At 41.1% G+C, this 13,208-nt stretch overlaps 1 protein-coding gene across 3 annotated transcripts in view; it reads right to left on the reverse strand.

Moving 5' to 3' along the window:
- LZTS1 (leucine zipper tumor suppressor 1) overlaps positions 1-13,208 on the reverse strand; it is a 66,360-nt gene that overhangs the window by 13,221 nt on the left and 39,931 nt on the right. The window lies entirely within an intron of this gene.

The following is a 13,208-nucleotide window of genomic DNA, read 5'->3' on the forward strand; positions in this document are numbered from 1 at the left end:
GGAGAGGATGAGTGCCAAGGAGAGCAGCAAAATGCCCTCTAGGCAATGCACCAGGAAATCCGAGCATCCAAACTGCCTGGCTTACTCCTGCCCTGGCAAGTTGCTCCAAGGAAAGCTGAGAGGTGGCCCATGCTGAGCTGTCTCCTAGTGACAGGCTCCTTCGGCCTCACAGCCTCCCGGGGAGGCAGAGGAGCTAGAAGTCATCCCTGACTAGTTGGAGGCTACGTGGGGAGTCCAAGGTGGAGCCCAGATTAGAATCCACCATCACTAGACACTCTTCTATCTCCCCTGGGTGGAACGAGCCTTTGGGAGGTAGATTTGGCCCCAATCACCGAAGCATGATAAAAACTTATATTTAAGCTTCGTGTTAATCCGGTGAGACATGTTCCAAAGGTGCTACTGTCTCCATTTTGCAGATGAGGAAAGTGAGGCGCAGAGATACTAAGTTACTTGCCTGAATCACGCAGCTAGTCATTTTCAGAATCCTGATTCCAAGCCCAGCCATCTATTCTTTGTTTTGTTGTTCACTCATTTTGCTAATATTTGTGAGCCCATTTGGGGTTTTCTTGGCAAAGATACTGAAGTGGTTTGGCATTTCACTTGATAGATGAGGAAACCCTGAGGCAAACAGAGGTTAAATGACTTGCCCAGGGTCACACAGCTAGGATGGGTCTGAGGCCAGATTTGAACTAGAAGGATGACTGACTCCAGGCCTGGAGCTCTATCCACTGTGCCATCTAACTGCCCTTTGATTCATTAGTCAATGCTTCCTCTTGAGAACGGATTTCTAGATTTTCAGTGGATAGCAATTTAAGGAGTCGTCTGGTGTGATCCTTTCATTTTGCAGGTGAGGAAACTGATAGCCAGCAAATTTGAACTTGTTTACAAAGATAGTAAAAGGCAGAGCTAGGAGTGAAACCCAAGTTGGTACAGTGGGAAAAAAATACTGAATATGGAGTCAGAGGACCTGGGTTCCAATCTTGCCTCTGATACTTGCTGCCTATGTAACTTTGGGAAAGTCACTTAACATCTTTGCTTCAGTTTCCTTATCAGGAAAATCAAAGAATTGGATCAGATGACCTTTAAATTCCCTTCTACCTCTAAATCAATTGTCTGATGACTGTATGTAACATCAGATCTTGTGCCACAGTGGGGGGGGGGGGGCACAATGATGGGAGAAGGGGCAGGAGAATTTTTAAGAATATTGCCTCTGACTTCCAGAGAGAAGGGATATCCCAAAGTCCAGGAAGGATTCCCCCTTGTTCCCTACAGCTCACTTACCTCTGATGACACAGAGAAAACTTTGAAGATAAGCCTTGTTTTGCAATCTATTGGAAGCTAGCTGGCTCCAAATTTACTTCCTCCTCAGTCTGACGGTGATGTAGCTCACTGAACCATCTAGCCCAGATGGGTAATGAGATAGCAAACACTGATGTTTTGTGACCCGTGTGCTAACCCCCTAACCCCAATAGCCCGCCTCTCTGGCAGTTAGAAGGGAGTTTCGCAATATCTGAGGGCAAAGAAAAGAATGAGGGGGAAAAAGAAAAGCCAGTTATAGGGGACAAAAAAAGGATTCATAAAATGACAGAATTTTTAAGAATGCTATAGCTAGCTTCAGAAACCTTCTAATCCAAGTCCTATGGAGTTGATGGGATAAAGTAGAAAAAGTGTGGGGTTTGTCGCCAGAAGGCCTTGTTTCAAAACCCCAAACTGTCACTTATTACTTATGTGTGACTTCGAGAAAGTCATTCTGGTGCTCAGTTTATCCCTCTGTAAGAAGAAGGAGTTGGACTAAAGGTCCTTTATGTTCCCCCTTCCAGAGCTAAATCTATGATCTTATAAGCCTTCATTTTAACAGATAGGAAAACTGAGGTTCAGCGAAATAGAACTGACATAAAGTTATCATAGACTGTTTGGGAGGGATGAGCAAGTGGAAGTCAGGTGGGCTCCATCTGAGGGTGATGAGCTTTCAGGGAAAAGAGCCTAGAGACCATCTAGTTCAATCCTCATTTTATAGATGGGGAACCCAAAACCTTAGAGGTGAAATTATTTGCCAAAGGGCAGACAGTAACTTAGAAGTGGAACTAGAACTAGAACAGAGGCTTCTGTGAGAGGGAAGTAGAGAGGGAGAGATGGGGAGGAACAGGGGAAGGCGAGGTGAGGAAAAGGAAGAAGTGAGTCAAAGAAACATAATTATGCTAAGAAAACCTATCAAAAAGAAACATATAACTCTGACAGGGGTACCTGTCTTGTATCCTATTCCCCATAGTCACTACTGGCGCTCAGGAACACTAGAGAGATGGTGTATTTGAAGGTCCAGACTATTCTGAGATCTTCATTAGACTCTATCTTCATGATTCTCCAGCCTTTCTCCACCTCCAACTTAAAACTGCTGTGTGGATACTTTGTGAGCTTCCCCAATGAATAGCAGGGCTCACCCTAGAACTTCTGATGCTGTTCTCCTTCCATTCCCCAAGGCTTTAGGATGGATCTCTCCCTTCTCTACTGGCATCCCTACTCATTACTAGCTTTGTACTGGGAGCTGAGTAAGTCCTAAAACCAAATTCTCCTTGAGTTGATCATTGCTTAGAACAAGTATATCCCAACAGTAGAGTGGGGCAGACATCTGTTGGGATTCTGGTTTCTTTCTTATCACTCACTATTCACAAAGGGCAGATACCCCAGAAGATGAAAAGACACCCACCCACACATAACACCCTTTTCTGACCTCTCCATCCCCACGGCCCATTTTTCTGTGGTGGCAGTGAGGGAGGAGGACAGAGGCTGATTCCACTGGGAGTCCTAGGTCATGGAAGGCAGAGCAACTCTCTTTCCCTCTCTCAACACTGTTTTGGATCTCTCTTGTGACCAAAGTACCCATACAGCTCCTGACAGCTGACCTAAGCCCAGCCTACCAAAGTCTCTCATCCCACTCTCCCTCACCCCACCTCCATACTTCCCCTCTTTGCCTCTCTTTGTTAGCTTCTTCCCACTCCCCCTTGTCCCTTCCTCCTCTTCCCATTTATTGCCACTTTTTCAAATGTTTGGAAGTGTGGAGACAGCACAGGTAACCCCAGGACACACTCACAGGAGAGTAACACAGGAGAGTGGCACATGCATTATCTGTCCTCCCCTCTTGGCACTCCTGCTTGCCTGGCACCTATCACTGCCTTCCTATTGCTTTTGTTACTTTTGCCAGCCTTATTGTTCCTGCTGCTGCCACATGGCAAAGCAGAAGCCAACAAAAAATGCTGAACTACAACACCGACAATCAGAGACCTGAGAAAAGGGAACAATGGAAGGAGAAGCACTGCCTTCCTCAACTCACCTGAGTCAACTGCATGCTCCATGCTGTTTCTCCCTTCTCTCTCTCTCTCTCTCTCTCTCTCTCTGTCTCTCTCCTCTGTTTCTCTCTGTCTCTCTCTGTCTTTCTCTCTGTCTCTGTCTCTTTCTGTTTCTCTCTGTCTCTTCTCTCTCTGTCTCTTTCTCTCTGTCTCTTTCTCACATACACACAGATATACATTGTCCATTAGACTTTGACTTGATAACTGTCATGCAAAGTAGTCCATAGGGAAATCCATGCTGGGCTGCCTCCCATTGCTTTATTTCTATGATGACTATCTCCTACTCTGGTTAATCAATACATGAACCAAGGGTCTCCAGGGTTCTAATCCCATTTCTGTCACTCGTTTCTTTGGGCAGCATTGGGCAAATTACTTAAATTCTTTGGTTTTCAGCTTTCCCATCTGTAAAAAATGGGATAATAATTTGTCCTTCCTGCCTCACAGGGATGCCATGGGGCTAAAAGAGAGGGATTTATGTGCAAGCTCTTTGAAAAGTTTCAAGGGTTACATAGTAATAAATTATCGTTAGCATCATTTCTCATGCTTCTTAAGTGGATTTATCCAAGGAGTTCTAATTGTATTATAGAATCAATTTCTTTCATACACATCTGAGGCTACATTTTGTAGGAGATAGTATTGCTTTGTCAATAAAGAGCCCTCAGGGCTGATCACAATTACTTCCCTGAAGTCAGGACTCCTGGGATCTAGTCTTGGATTTGACACTAATTGGGAGGGTTGAGGGTGACCTTGGACATGTCATCTCCTGAATTCTAATTGTTCCGCATGTACAATGGTGATTTGGGCTAGATCTGGGTTTCTTAACTTAAAGTCCATGAACTTGGCTGGGGGGAAAACACCCTATGTTTATTTGGACAAACCTCTAACTAAACTTTGGTTATGAATTTTTAAAAAATCATTCTGTGAATGGGTTCCTAGGTTTCACCAGACAGCAGGAGAGATCCATGGCATAAACCTGGACTGGATGATCTTTAAATCATCCAGTTGGGAGCTGGAACTTTAAAGTTTCTACCACCTTTCAAAGTCTATGATTTGATGGCATCCCCTCCCTGTTTAATCAATCCATGAACTCTGTGGCCTCCTGAAGAGATACAAATAATCTGGACTCAGGATGTTGATTTAACCATTGACTTAACCCTAATGACTCCCAGGTTGTCTCTAGAGATAACACTGAGGGAGGAGAGAAAGATCAAGGAATCAGGAGAGAAGTTCATTTTCACTTTATAGATACCACAAAGATCCAGCTTTTCAAGGTCACCTTATTCTCCTGCCCCATCCTTTAATACTTGGGTCCTGGGGGCAGCTGGGTATCTCAGTGGATTGAGAGCCAGGCCTAGATACGGGAGGTCCTAGGTTCAAATCTGGCCTCAGACACTTCCCAGCTGTGTGACCCTGGGCAAGTCACTTGACCCCCATTGCCCAGCCCTTACCACTCTTCTGCCTTGGAGCCAATACACAGTATTGACTCCAAGATGGAAGGTAAGGGTTTAAAAAAAAATACTTGGGTCCCATGGACCTAAACTGACTGCCTGATCCTTATGAAATACTTCAGGCAGTGGTCTAAAGCAAGCATCAAATAAGCCAAGTGACCTGAATCAAATTAAATGGAATTGAGAAATATTTAACAAAGTAAAAGAATATATAACAAAAGATAGATAATGTGAATATATGATTTTATAAATCAAGATACACTGGCAGGGATCCAACTTTGGTACTCTTTCTACTGCATTGGAATTACAGAGAACCTGGGTTCAAATTCAGACTCTAGTCCACAACTTTTCTGATCTTGGACAAAGTTAATTAACTTCTCTGCAACTTTTTCTTCATCTTAAAAACTGGGAGGGTGGTGCAGCTAGGTGGCTCATTGGATAGAACACCAGGCCTAGAGATGATTTGGTCTTGGGTTCAAATTTGGCCTCAGACATTTCTTAGCTATATAACCTTTGGTAAGTCACTTAACCCTCACTGCCTAGCCCTTACCATTCCTCTGTCTTGGAGCCAAAACTTTTGAGTCTGATAGAAAGTAAATTTTAAAAAAGTTAAAAGGACTGGGCTATATCAGCAAGGTTAAACATAAAAAGAACCCAAATGGGGGCCAATACACCATTATAGAGATCACAAAATTCATCTTCATTTCCCCCTAAGGGGAGTAAGTGCAATCCCTTCCCACCAAGTTCATTGTGAGGAAAACTTTTTTGCAAACCAGAAGGCTCTATGTGAACATAAAGTATTTTGTTGTTGTTATTATAGAAGCATAGATTAAATCTGCAAGCAGTGGTATGTTGGTACCAGCTCAGAAGCTGATTATTAAATTTCCACTGTGAGCACTTACATTACAAAGAGCAAATGTTACAAATCAGGATTTGATTTATTGTTGTATTGACTGACTTGAGAAATTGATGGGAAAAATGTTAATAATGCAGATTAAATTTAAAAGTCTGTTATGGGTACATTATTTTTTCCCAGCAGAAAGGTGATGGTTAAACATTTATTAGCACACCCCTGCCTAGAAAGGACCTTAGATATCATCTAGAAAATCCAACCTCTTTATTTTACAGATGAGAACATGGAGACCCAAAGAGGAAAAATGGCTCCAAATCAGAAAGTAAATAGTAGATTCAGGAGGGAAACCCAGGTCTTCTGACTCCCAACTAATCTTCTTTGTGCTATCCCACACTCTTAATAATTCCATTAAGTCCCTTCCTCATTAAATAGTCCTTAAAAAAAGCACTGGCTTTCAATTTATAGGAATTGTGTTTGAATATTGGCTCAGTACCTATTTGTATGACTATAGACAAGATATTTTACCTCTCTGGGCCTCAATTTTCTCATTAGTAAAATGAAGAAATTTAATTAGATAAAGTTTAATGTCCCTTCTGGCCCTCTCTCTAGGACCTATAGTCAACTATTACTTTGATTCTTCCTTTTTTCAGTGGGGAGGATTGTTCAAAGAGGAAAGGTAGACAATTGGGAGAGGGTCAGAGGGAAAGAAATAGGAGACTCCAAAGCAAGCCCACCAAATTCATAGTTTTTTTCAGGATCATCCCTGGGTGAAATAAAAAGGAAGAATGGGGGAGAGGGGCTGAGAGAGGTGATTGGGAAGAACTGGTCAACAGGCCCTCTTTAGGATGAGATGGAGGGGCTTTGGAATATGGCACAGGCAATGTAGCAATTGAAGGAATCAGGCATGTATAATCTAGAGAAGAGAAGTCTTGGGAGAAATATAATCGTTTTTATTCAAGTATCTGAAGGACTGTGATAGGGGAGAGTGATAAAGATTTGTTCATTTTATCTCTGGAGGCAAAACATTTTGCAAAACCAGGAGCAGCGAGTAAAAGGTACAGAGAGAAAACAAAACAAAAATTACCAATAATTAAATTTGTTAAAAAAAAGTAGCTTGGATTCTCTGGGGGAAGTGGAGGTAGAGAGAGAGAGTTTGTGGTGGGATCCTGCTTATTGGAAGTTTTAAAGTAAAGTCTGTAGAACAATCTGTCAGACATGGAGCAAGTTTTCCTTATAGGGTTTTTATCTGAGATTATATAATTGTGTGTTTGTGTGTGTGTGTGTGAGAGAGAGAGACAGACAGACAGACAGACAGACAGAGAGAAAGAGAGAGAGAACAAAGGCTCTGAGAATCACTAGCAGACTTAGAAGGGAAAACTACTAGGAAGTGGAGAGATGACTTCCTTCTTCTGTAGAAACCAAGGTGACTCAGTAGATGGAGCACCTGGTCTGGAATCAGAAAGACTTGAGTTTAGATGTAATACTATACACTTTCTAGTTGTGTGATCTTGCAAAGTCACCTTAAAAAAAACCCAATCTTCCCAAACTCTGTTTACCTCAGTTGTAGTTTTTCATTCATGTTTGACTCTTTATGAACCTATGGCACTGGAGAGGCTTGTCATTTCCTTCTCCAGTTCATTTTAAAGATGAGAAAACTGAGGCAAACAGGGTTAAATGACTAGCTTAGGGTCACATAGCTGAGACCAGTTTTGAACCTGGGAAGACTAGTCTTTCTGACTCTAGACCCAATAATTCTAGCCAATCAGCCACCTAGCTACCTTAGTTTCCTCAACTGTAAAATGATAAGGTCATCCTACCTTGCAAAGCTGTTGTGGATCAAATGAGATAATATTTGCAAAGCGCTTAGCCCTGTGCTTGGCACACAGTATTTTTCTCTTTCTCCCCTTGCTTACTGAATTGCAGAAAAATCACTTGTAGGGCAACTATCTGGGTGGCACAGTGAATAGACCTTTGGCATTAACAATATTTCAAGGCACTTTTAAGGTTTTCTAAATCCTTTTCTTATAGCAGCCCTGGGAAGCCACTGAGAGACGATTTTTGGCAGGCCAGAGGATGTATTAAAGTTGAAGTCAGATCTGACTAGTTGCTTTATTATAAGCGAGTGAATTTTTAGAGCCTCAGCTTCCCCATCCATAAAATGAGCATCATAATAGAACATCACAGATTTTTTGTGAGGAAAGTGCTTTACAAACCTGAAAGCCGCAGAGAAATGTGATTTATTATAATTCTTATTTGTGTTCACATAATACCTTTCTTCTGCAGTCTTCAGGGAAGGCAGGCACACACCTCATTACCACCCTCCCACCGTTCAGATCTTATTTATTTTTAAAGGTTTAGCTCAAAACTTCCCTTCCTCCAGAAAGCCTTCCTTAGGAACTCTCCTCTACATCAAGTCTACAGCGATGTATCTCTTCTCTAGATTCTTCTTTCTCACTGCCTGAATTACTCATCAGTCAGTTAAATAACACCACCAGCCGCATAATTGTCAGCCATGATTTAGCTTTTCAATTATGCACTGAATGTTAATTCAGAATCAAATTTTAAGGTCTCTCAAGGCTTGGAGTTAATCAAGTGTATATTCGTGTGTATGCATGTGAGGGGGGTTGGATAGCAATGGCAGGGGAGTAGACATGATGAGACCGGAGACACTTTTGTTCTTGGGTGGATAAGTTGAGTGGGGAGGGGGGATATCTGGATTCAGGGAGAATAATGGTGAGGCTCTTTCAATAATCTTGCTGAGGAGGGTCTGAACTATCATGGTGGCTACAGAGTGGAGAGGATGGACTTCATGAGAGAGATATTGGAGAGACCCAAATGATGAGTTATGACAGCTTAAAAGATGGTGCTACCCTTGATAGGAATAGGGATGTTTGGGAGATGGGTGGGTTTGGGGGAAAAGTCCTATTTTGAGCATATTGATTTTGAGATGCCTAAATATGACTACATGCATAGTTATATATTTAAGTATCTCTCCATGCAGATATCCATCGACATCTATCTGGCAGATGGCAACCTAAGGGAACTCTTAGTTAATGGGAATGATAAGGATGATGAATCCACAAAGGAAACTGAAGAGCAAACAGATAGGAAGGAAGAGAACCAGGAAAGATTGTTACCAACATTTTTATTTTTTCTTATCTCAAGGCATTAGGATTGTTCTGACTTCTAGTCATTTGTTGAGTGGGGCTTCTTCCTTAGACACTGTTTTGTTATGCTGTTGGTTTTTTTAACCTTTACTTTCTGTCCTAGTAACAACCCTACTGAAAGGCAAACAAAGTTAAGTGACTTGCCCAGAGTCACACAACTGGGACGTGTCTGAAGGCAGATTTGAACCGAAGTCCTTCTGACTACAGGCCTGGCTTTCTATCCACTGAGCCACCTAGCTGTCCCTGATACTGTATTTTGAATCAAGATCTTAGAGAAGAACTTTTAGAAAGGCAGAATGACGTGGGAGATGAAGAGCTGGCCTTGGAGTCAAGAAGAGGCTTTTAAGTTCCTCTGATGCATACAAACTGTGCAAACTTGGGCAAGTTACTTCACTTTTCAGCCCCCTATTAATGCTCTAAGACTGTCCTTTCTGGACTATAATTCTATGAATAGGGTACTAGGTGGTACAGTGGATATAGCACCAGGCCTGAAGTCAGGAGCACTCATCTTCCTGAGTTCAAATCTCACCTCAGACACTAGCTGTGTGACCCCACGCAAGTCATTTAACTTTCTTTGTCCCAGTTTCCTTATCTCTAAAATGAGGTGGAAAAGGAAATGGCAAATCACTCTAAGATCTTTGCCAAGAAAACCAAAAAGTTACAAAGAATCAGACATACCTGAAACAACTCAACAACAGGAAAATGAAATGTAATAAGGTGCAAGTCTGCAATAGTAGAGGGAATTTCCTTATTTGGAAGTTCTCTGTACCTGAACATCTCAAAGAATGGTTCATGGATTCCTGGGGAACCCTGAGACTCAGGGTATCATCAAGGTCAAAACTATTTTCATAGTAATATCAAAATATTATTTGCCAACTAAAATACCCTTGCTTTTCCAAGTACTTATCTTTGAGAGGCCAGATTTTCTTTGTGTAGTTCAACCAAAACAACATAATCTCACAGGCTGAATGCAGAAGCAGACATGAGAATCTAGCTGTTTTCTATTAAGTGAAATATGAAAGAGATCTGCAAAGATATGTAAAACAGTGCTACACTCCTTACCAATTTTTTTGTTTTGCAAAATATAATTTCTTTTCATAAAAATGTTGTTTATATCATCATACAAGAGCTTTACTATTATTTTTAATGAATTAAATGCTATTTTAGCATAAGACTTACTTTCTAATATGCTAAATACAGAAATTATTTTAAAATGAATGAAATAAATATTTTGAAATTTTATTATTTTATTTTCTAATATAATAGATTATTATTTTTAAATGAATTAAATGCATGTATTAAAATGTTATCAGTTTTCATTTTTAATATAATGAATACTGATAGATGTGACCCACACAATCAAAAGTTCTTTAGGGTCCTCAATAATTTTTAAGAGTTTAAAAGGATTCTGAATCAAAAAGTTTGAGAACTGCTGACTTATAACGATGAAATCACAGTCCTCTTATCTTGCAGAAGTAAGAAAGATTTTGCTTATGAAATCTTGTCTCTTAGTCCTTCCCTCTTACCTTCATGACAATCAAGAATAAGGGCACAGTGTGACTCAGTGGATTGAGTCAGGTCTAGAGAAGGGGAGTCCTGGCTTTAAATTTGACCTCAGATACGTCAATTAACCCCCATTGCCTAGTCCTTATTGCTCTTCTGTCTTGGAACGGATATAATAGTGCTGATTCTAAGATGGAAGATAAGGGTTTAAAAAAATAAATGGGGGTCTCCTAGCTGGGTGACAGAGTATCTCCCCATGATCCCACCATTCTTCTTTCTTCCTAGGGTGCCTGCTTATCCTCTTCTGTTTCCTTTAAAACTCTGTCCTTTCAACACAGAACTGAACTAAGTTAGGACCTCTAAGCCAGTGAGAAGTTAATAGCAAAGGGTGGAATTTCTCTATTGTAAGGGAATGCTGGGGACTGGTCCTTAGAGGTGGGGTTGCCTCTCCTTTATTACCTCTGCATCCCAGAGGCACCGGGCTATAGCTAAAAGAGCTTTGGATCTGGTGTTGGAAAACCTGGATTCTGGTCATGTCTCTGCTACTCCCTCTTGAAAGGGCTGGAAGAGTCCTCAGAGGTCATAGGATCCTAGATCTAGCCCTGGAAGGGATCTCATAGGCATCGAATCCAAGCTTATGATTTGGCAGATGAGGAAAGAGACCCAGAGAAATTGAATGACACGTCCAATGTCACAGAGGCAATAAATGGAATATGAGTTCTGCTATAACATTTGTTTTAAACATGTGAATTTATTCTAATTTGATATAATAGAGAATGATTTTTAACCTAATTCAAAGTTTGAGATTGCTTATGCGACTTTCACCCCCATGAAATAGTGAGTGAAGAAAACTGCAACATTTCACAATAACACACAAGTTGCCGCCATTTTCATTCCTAGTTCCACAAACACATTTCAGGTCTTTTTCATGGTAAAGTTCCATGTTGATTGTTTGTCTTTTGGTGGAATGGGAGCTGGGGGCAGAGGCTCTTGCCTACAGCCTTGTGGACACTACACTATTTAATTGAATATTTATCTATCTCTTAACTGTTCCTTAACCATACTTAAAACTCTTCTATAATTTTTATTAGGTTCCTACTTTTTTATGTTACTGATTACATTTTTGAGTGTTGTGTTCCAGAGCCAGGATGCTGCCAGCCCCTTTTTGTGGGTGAGCCAGAGGTGGCTGGCTCTGCATGCCAGGCCCCTCATGTCCCACCTCTACAGTATAGGTTGGTTCCTCTTGCTTTCCCTGCACTGATTGACATCTGCCCAAGAACATATTTTACCATACAACCTCAACCCTTCTCCCATTCTTTTCAAAAATAAAGTCACAATTTTGTGCAAAACTCATGCAAATTCATCTCTTGCTGCTCCTGCTTCCTACATCCTCCCCTTGATCTCCATCACTGGTTAGGGAGACCAGAAGGCAATTGTTTTTTCTGGCTCTCAGGGCAGTGAACTGGAATAGACTTGCTGCTCTGCATCAGATGGCTTAAATGAAAGGCAGAGCACCTCTTTTGGTTCAACAGAGCAACTGTTTACAGACTACAGATACAGACCTTAGTTGGGAGAAAAGTGTAACATTACTAGATGAGAGCAAAAAGGGATTTCTCCTCTTCTCAAACCCTTCATTTTAATGGAGGAGAGAATAGAGACCCAGAATCTGAAATAAAACACATCCAAGATACTCTTCATCCTTTTCCCCAAACTTTTCTCAACTTTCTTACTGTTGCTGAAGCCATTCTCCCAGGAGTCCTATAGGTACACAGCCTCAGTATCCCCTGTAAGTTTTCATCTGCATTCACCCCACATTCTCCATCTGTTGTCAAATCTTATTTCTACCATTGCAAAATCTCTCATATTTATTCCCTTCATTCCACTCCCATGGATACCCCTGTAGGGCAGGAATTACTTAATTTTTGTGTTCCTCATGCCTAATACCAGGCAGGTAGGTGGCACAATGGACAGAGTCCTGGGCCTGGAGTCAAGAAGACTCATCTTTCTAAGTTCAAATCCAGCCTCAGGCACTTATTAGCTGTGTGACCCAGGCAAGTCACTTAAAACCTTGTTTGCCTTAGTTTCTTCATTTATAAAATGAACCAGAGAAGGAAATGGCAAACCATTTCATATCTTTGCTAAGAAAACCCCAAATGGAGTGATCAAGAATTGGACACAAATTCTGAGGGACTTATGAGAAAGAATGCTATCCATATCCAGAGGAAGAACTGTGGGAGTAGAAGCACAGAAGAAAAACATATGGTCACATGGTTTGGTGGGGATATGATTGGGGATGTAGACTCTAAACAATCACACTAGAGCAAACATCAACAACATGGAAATAGGTTCTGATTAAGGACACATGTAAAGCCCAGTTGAATTGTGTGTTGGCTATGGGCGGGGAGAAGGGGGGAAATAACATGAATCATGTAGCCATGGAAAAATATTCAAAATTAATTAATTAAATAAAAAATTTCAATTAAAAAAAAGAATTAGACACGACTGAAACAATGAAACCTGGAACGTACGTCACACAGAACTTGACACTGACTAGGCCCCTACTACTTGCTTTTTGACCTATTGCCTGATATTTGCCAGGGTAAAGAAGTAGAAATCAAGTAGAAGTCCATCAATTAGGTAACAGTTAAGTTATCCAGGAGTGCTATTATATACTGATGAACTGTTAGAAATGCCAAATATAAGTGCACAGTGGATAGACTTGGAGTCAGGAAGACCTGTATTCAAATTCACTTTCAGACCTATGTGAATTGGGAAAGTCACTTCACCTCTGCCTGCCTCAGTTTCCTCAACTGTAAAATGAAGAAAATAAAGTACCTGTCTTCTATCGTGGCTGTGAAGATCAAATGAGATCTCTGCACAGCATTTCGCATAG

This window comes from Monodelphis domestica, chromosome 1 (genome assembly GCF_027887165.1).
Source record: "Monodelphis domestica isolate mMonDom1 chromosome 1, mMonDom1.pri, whole genome shotgun sequence".
NCBI lineage: Eukaryota > Metazoa > Chordata > Mammalia > Didelphimorphia > Didelphidae > Monodelphis > Monodelphis domestica.